This window comes from Acomys russatus, chromosome 3 (genome assembly GCF_903995435.1).
Source record: "Acomys russatus chromosome 3, mAcoRus1.1, whole genome shotgun sequence".
In the NCBI taxonomy this organism is placed as follows: domain Eukaryota; kingdom Metazoa; phylum Chordata; class Mammalia; order Rodentia; family Muridae; genus Acomys; species Acomys russatus.
Window position 1 is genome coordinate 42,551,189 of NC_067139.1, and position 7,713 is coordinate 42,558,901.

Sequence of the window (7,713 nt, forward strand, 5' to 3'; positions counted from 1 at the left end):
AATTTGGTCATGGTTTGAGTCAGTGTTTTTTTTCCTCAAATCTATGGGATTAAGATCAACAAAGAGTACCACAGTTTCTTTATCCATTCTTCTACTGAGGGGCACTTGGGCTGTTTCCAGGTTCTGGCTATTATGAATAAGGCCACTATGAACATGTTGAGCATACGTCCCTGTTGTGTGGTGGGGCATTTTCTGGGTATATTCCAAGAGTGGAATAGCTGGGTCTTGAGTAATCCCTATTCCCAGTTTTCTGAGATAGTGCCAGATAGATTTCCAAAGTGGTTGTACCAGTTTGCATTCCCACCAGCAAGAAAGGAGTGTTCCTCTTTCTCCACATCCTCGCCAGCATGTGGTGTCACTTGAATTTTTGATTTTAGCCATTCTATGGTGTAAGATGAAATTTCAGATTTGCATTTCTCTGATGACTAACGACATTGAGCATTTCTTTAAGTGTTTCTCGGCCATTCGACATTCCTCTGTTGAGAATTCTGTTTGGTTCTAAGCCCCATTTCTTAATTGGGTTATTTGGTGTGGTGGTGTTTAATTTCTTGAGTTCTTTATATATTTTGGATATTTGACGTTTGTCAGATCTAGGGTTGGTGAAGATCTTTTCCCAGTCTGTAGGCTGTCGCTTTGTTCTGTTGACAGCGTTTCCTGCCTTACAGAAGCTTCTCAGCCTCATGAGGTCCCATTTGTTAATTGTTGACCTGAAGGCCTGGGCTGTTGGTGTCCTGTTCAGGAAGTTGTCTCCTGTGCCAATGTGTTCCAGGTTCTTCTCCACTTTTTCCTCTAACATTTACACTATGGAATACTACTCAGCTATTAAAAACAAGGAATTCCCAAAATTTGTGGGCAAATGGATTGAACTAGAAATGATCATAATGAGTGAGTTCACCCAGAAGCAGAAAGAGTCAAATGGTATATACTCACTTATATCTGGACACTTAGCCCAAGGGGCATGTCCATGAAAGTATTCACTTACCAGGAAAGTGGGACAGAGGGGAGGACATTCTATTGGGACTTTAGGTGATAGAAGCATGGGAGAATGGGGAAATAGAAGGATCCAGAGGGTCCTAGAAACCTACAAGAAGAACATTATGATGGGCAGATCTGGGCCCAGGGTCCTGCTCAAACTCCGGCACCAGCCAAGGATAATACGTGCAGTAAACTTCGAACCCCTACCCAGATCTAGCCAATGGACAGGACATTCTCCACAGCTGAGTGGAGAGTGGGGTATGACTTTCACATGAACTCTGGTGCCCCATATTTGACCACATCCCCTGGAAGGGGAGGCCTGGTGGTACTCAGAGGAAAGATAGCAAGCTACTAAGAAGAGACCTGATACCCTATGACCATATACAGGGGAAGAGGTCCCCTTCAGTCACAGTCATAGGAGAGGGGAGTAGGGGGAAAGCAGGAAGGAGGGAGGAATAGGAGGATATAAAAGACGGGATAAACAATTGAGATGTAAATGAATAAATTAATAAAATATTTTTAAAAGATCAACAAAGTGGCTTCCTTGCTTCTGAGCCCTCCTCTAGAGACCCTCAGTGACCAATGTGGGGGAAACTCATATTTCCTAAAGCCGTGAATGTTCTAAGACCATCAGAGCATCCCATCTGACTGGCTCTCATGTCTTTTCCTACTTCCAGGACTTCCTTCTGAACTTCCCCTTAGGACAGGCTTCCTGGACTCCTCACGAAAAAAGCAATTTCCTCCAAAGAAGGTTGTTTATGTATGTTGAAGTTCTGTTAGTCTCTCTGGAATATGGTGACAAATAAAGGGAACTAACTTGATTGCTGTCAAAAGTGCACAGAGGCCCCTGGGCAGGCCAGGAAAACCACCTGATGATAATTCCGATGGTCACCTAGAGTCACTATGCAAATACACACGGAAAAACAAGGCAGAAGAAATAATGTCACATTGATGAAGTGGTGAAATGAACTGTTGATTTCATTGTTTCTTTATACCCTAAAATACAACTTCTTTAAAATGATCATATGCATTTATTTTACACTGAGAAAGCAATTGCACTGTTAAAACATGTACAACCCCCTCCTAAGCATTGGTAAAAATGCTTTTAAACAAGTGTAACACTCAAATATAGAAACCATAAGCAGACTACAATCAACAGAAGCCATGAGAAGTAAGTGGATCCAAATTCAAGATGGCCACCATTGGTCTCTGCTTTCAAATGTTTCACAGCCTGGGACAAGGCAGTGTCTGTGGATGAAGGAAGGGCTTGTGTCATCTGTCAGATGCCTTTTCTCTCTTTAACCGAGGCTATATTTCTAGAACACCATCTCCCTCTTTCTTTACCTTTCCTTCCCTTCATAGTTTTGATCTCCTCTTATGATGGGGACCCCCACCCCCAACCTCGGCCCATTGCCATGGTTCTGAGATTCGCCACTTTGGAGCCAACCTGAGTATTCCAGCGGATGCCAATGACCTCTGCTGTAGGAACACACGTCTCAGGATGCCCAGCTGCACTTTGAGATTAACACAGCTGGGAAGTAGAAAAATGGAGGCTCATCTTACAAGCACCGGAATCCAACGTCAGGCTGTGCTGAAACGGGCCACCCTCCTTCTCAAGTTATCTCCTTTGCTTAGTGATCATAGCAGTGATTAAACGCAGTATGGACTCCAACGTGCAACTTTAAAATGGAATTCCAAATGTCTGCTTCTAATGGGCCAATCTATTCGCTTGGATAAACAAACACCCGAGTCCGAAAAGGGGTCAGGAACCGAGTGTTGCCTTCATTCTGAAGAGCAGGGTTTGAAATTGTGTTCATTTACCTCAGAACTGCAAGAAGTCAACCTGAACGAACAAAGGAGCCCTTAAATCAAGCCCTCCCGCCTTAGAGATGCTTGTTATATTTACAAAAACATCAGATCTTCATTACATGTTCCATTTGTACTAATTGATGCCTCTCGATGCTCCTAGACGCTCAACAAGTTTGCCGTTGTTAATGGTGTCTTCACTCTCTCCCTCTGGCTTTCACTTCTTTTTTCACTATTCTAAGTCCTCTGGACTGTCCACACCGGGGAACAAGGCACAGGGAGTCCCCACTTAATTCTAGGGGCTGTAGAGTATAAAACAGAAAGGGAGTTATATTTTAGTCTGCACCGGAAAAGAAAGGATGGAAGGAGATCCCAGGAGAGCAGTCTGCACTTTATGTTTTTGCTCACTATTTGTTGCTGTACGAAATGCCCCAAGGCAGAGTCATTTACAGAGCGCTTTAACTGCCTTTAAGTTTTGGAGTGTGAGGTGTCCACTAGCTTGTCAGAGGCTGTGCTGCAACCCGTTCAGCTCTGTGGAGGCCTTCTTCCTGCACCTTAACACTGAGACAACACAAACCCTCCCCAGGCCCCTTGTTTTCTTCTTAAAAAGCCATCCGTGCTATTGGGGAGCCCAACTCCCATGATCTCATCACAGCTTATTATCTCCTGAGCCTCCACCTACAATACCATGGATATATGAATTGGAGATGTTTTAGTATATGGATTTGGGGGTGGGAAACACCTTTAAATCACAGAAAGAGATCTGGGCCAGTGTCCCTTGAGAAGGTGACTTTCACAGGCTTGTAAAAGAAAGTAGGTAGCCAAGAAAAGGAAATGATGAAAGCAGACAGAAGAGGGGGTCAGGGCTATGGGGTAGAGTAGCAGTGAGGCTGAAGGTGTGGGGATGGTGGGTGCCTGCGGGGATGATGGGGGGCTGTGGGAATAATGGGATGTTGCAGGGATGGGGGGGTGCTGGTGGATGAGGCGGTGCTGTGGGATTATGGGGTGCTGTGGGGATGATAGGGTGCTGCGTGGATGATGGGTGCTGCGGGGATGATGGGGGGCTGTGGGATAATGGGATGTTGCAGGGATGGGGGGGTGCTGCGTGGATGATGCGGTGCTGTGGGGATGATGGGGTGCTGTGGGATGATGCGGTGCTGTGGGGATGATGGGGTGCTGTGGATGATGGGGTGCTGCGAGGATGATGGGGTGCTGTAGGGGTGCTGGGGTGCTGTGGTGATGATGGGGTGCCGCAAGGATGTTGGGGCACTGTAGGGTGATGGTGTGCTGTGGGATGATGGGGGACTATGAAATGATGGGGTGCTGTGGAGATTTTGAGGTACTGTGGGGATGATGAGGTCAGACAGATCATGGGGTGGATGGGTACCAGTTTGATGGAGTTCCCTGGGCCACTGTAGGGCTCTTGACCTTTAGTGTGATTTACAGAAAGCAAGTGTGGAACTTGAGATGGCCATCTGACACAACCCAGCTGACTAGTTGAGAGGCCGTTGGAGGTTGAGTGTATGAGTTCTGATTTAGGTGTTTGAAGAAGAGTGGCAGGATCCTGAGTGTGTGGTGAAGGGTGCGCTAAGGGATTGGAGGTGATAAAGAGGACACAGTCAAAGGCCTTTGGGGCTGAGCAGTGGGAAGGATGGAGGTTCTGTTTCCTCACATTTCTCTGTTGTTTCTGGGACAAAGGAGTAAATTTCCAGGGAGGCTGTGGTCAGTGTCCTGTGTTCCAGTAACTTCACAGAACTGAGGAACATGCTAAAAAGCATGCCATGCACTCTAACACTCCAGAAACAGAAGCATCCATCAAATGCTTTATCTGTTTTACAACTTGCCTTTGTTGTGGTTTTTGTCTCAGCAATAGAACAGCAGCTAAGACAGAGTCTGCAGTAGACTAATACTTGAGGTTCTCCGTCTTCTCTTTTCTTTCTTTCTTTCTTTCTTTTTTTTTTTTTTTTTTTTTTTTTTTTTTTTGTCTCTGTGGATTCATACTCACACCCTGCACCCCTTTTTCTATGGCATTTTTTGTCTTATGCAGTTACATGTTTTCTAAAGATTTTCTTCCAGAATGCTTTATTTCTTTGAGCATGCTTTAATGTTGGTTCATGGTAAGTTGTACTCTATAGACACTTGTTTCACGAAAAGTTATCCAGCCTGGCTTTCTCTTCTCTAACAGTGTATATGTACATGTTTGCATGTATGTGGAGGCTCGGGTGGAAGTATGTGTCTTACTTCCATTGCTTTCCACATTATTTATTTGAGACAGAGTCCGCGACTGACTTAACTAGGTTGTCTGGCCAATGAGTTCGAGGGACCTGCTTCTTCCTCCTCCTCCTCCACTGGGCTTGGATTGCAAGCACATACAGCCACATGCGGCTTTTTATGCTGATGCCAGGGCTCTGCGCCCAACTCCTCAGACCTACATGGCAGGCTCTTTGTCTAAGGACCCATACCTCAGCCCAGAGCTATTTTGGGTGTCAAAGAGAAATCACATTGACTCTGCATCCTTCTTGTTGCTCCCCAATACGTTCTGGGACTTAGGGACAGGGGGAGAAGGTATTGACATATGGCTGCCGGAGGCCACAAAAGAAATCACTTCGTGCTTTTCCCCCTCATGGATTCTCATGGATTCCAAAATCACATCCCCCCCCAAAGAAAATGGCCAACTTAGGAGAAATAAGATCATTTTTCAACACACACAGAGGAATACACGCCTTAAGGTACACCCTATAATTTGACATTCATTGCTGTCTGTTAGTTGTTCTGGAAGCACAAGAGGACCCGCGCAGACTTTATCTTCCCAGAAACCCTTTAAAATTTTTCAAAATTCCACTGAATGTGCTGTGGACGTGGACAGTGAAGTCTCATCTCTTGCAGATTTGCCTCCCAGTTCGACGCTGCATCAAAGTGGCTGGGCCACCAGGGCAGCCCTCGCAGAGGATGAATGTTATCCAGCCTCATGCATTTCATTATAATCATGAGAAATAAACTAGCATACATGGAGAAGTATTTCAGTGTGTATGTATTTTCTTCTCAAGCATCCTTAGAGCTGCTCTGTCTGAGGAGATAGAAGACTGCTGTGGTACACCTAAAGCCTAGCAAGGAGACACACCATCCTCAGTGATACATTTATGAGCTCAAGGGGCTGTCTTAGGTGATACACTGGTGAGCTCAAACCCTGTGTCTTTTTCAGCTACTGGAAGGGTACTGGCACCTCACCGCCACTCTCTCTCCCATCCCCATTCCCCTTTCCCTAATTCTCCAGCAGAACCCAGCTAAACAACGGACAAAGCCTGCAATGGAAGGCAGAAATAGAGAGGGCTTCCAGTAACTTTTGCATGAGTGGGGGGGGGGGGGTCCTGGAATCAGGAGAGGTACTGCCAACCGCTTGGTGAGAGAAGAGCAAAGTAGAGTAGGCCCCCATCCCACATAAGTGCGGAATCTTCCATCCCTCTTCCACTATGGTGCTTCCTCTTCAGTGCTAGCTTGACTGGGCCTGCATCTCTGTGTGGCTGTTACCAGGAAGATTTTGCTGAAGCAGAGACCACCCTCTATGTGAGTGACACCATCTCATGGGCTGCGGACCCAGCTGAACAAAAACAAAACAGTGAACAGGGTACCAGCTCGGTAGTGTCTGCTTCCAGTGGCATCATGTGACCAGCCAGCTCACGCTCCTCCTCCACACCTTTTCCTCCACAAAGGCTCCAGTCCCTTCTTACCCCACAACCTAAAACAAGGGCCTTCCTCTGCTTTGTCACAGCAATGAAAAAACACAAACAAACAAACAACAAAACAACTAATCCGGTGTAAAAATGTCCCAAAGGCAGTCTGTATCCCCTATGCTCATTTGTTTTTTCCCATTAAAGGAAAATGCTTCCAATTCATTTGAAAGTTTTAAACTCTAGTAAGATTTTCAGTGTTTACAAAGCCATTTAATACCCTCCACTGTGCTTTGGACTTAAACATAATCCCTTAATTTATGTTGATATTCTTTTGGGAGGCTGAGCTTGATGAGTCTTTTAGAAGAGGAAAGCTTTCATTCTTTTCTGGAAAAAAATTTCCCCATCCTTGGTTGGTTCTGATGTTGACTGATTTTTACAAGCCGAGATATTTCTACTTCATTGGTTTGCTGTGTCTTTGAGAACCCCCAAGTATCAAGCAAACAGGAATTGTCAACTGTCTCCTGTAAAGGGCAACAGTCATATGCCCGCAGTCTGCTTGTTCTTGGTGTCATGGGGTTTGGAGTCACAAAGACTCCAAAGATGATAGAGTCATTTCAAATCTCTTTAGGACAGCTGACCCACGCTAGAAATTAGTGTGTATGTGTTGGGAGGGGCACTGAGAAAGGAGAGGGCATGTCTCCAAAAGTTTTTGTCTGAAGCCCAAACAGTTTCTTGAAAGGTTCCTTTGGAAGGGGAGGGACTTATTAAATAAATAAAAAAAAAAAAGTCTTTAGTGTCTTTCCAAGTCCTACTTCTGTGGCCATTGCTGGATCATTAACTCCACAACACCAAACAAGCTGGGAGGTTCCCAAGGTCCCAAGAACAAAGGGGCTGCTTCATGCTCACAGACTAGGGTATAAGCACCTGTATGGCTGCCTCTGCCTTCCGTTTTGACCTTTATTTAGTGTTGATAATAACCACAGAAAAGTGCACATGCATGCACACACACACACACACACACACACACACACACACATACCTCCCAACTTCACTGTATCCAGCAACAGTGCTCAGCTAATTGTGAGCATTTGAGTGTTCAAGTATCCAATTTTCTATTTAGTCGGTGGCTCTGACAGGCCTTACTCAGCAGTTGCTAATCACGGAGGCATTCACTGCTCTTCCCCGGGCCTCCAGCAGGATGAAGGCTGCTCCCTAAAATGCAGCTGCAAAGCTGAGAAGTCGTCCTGTCTCTGTGGATTGT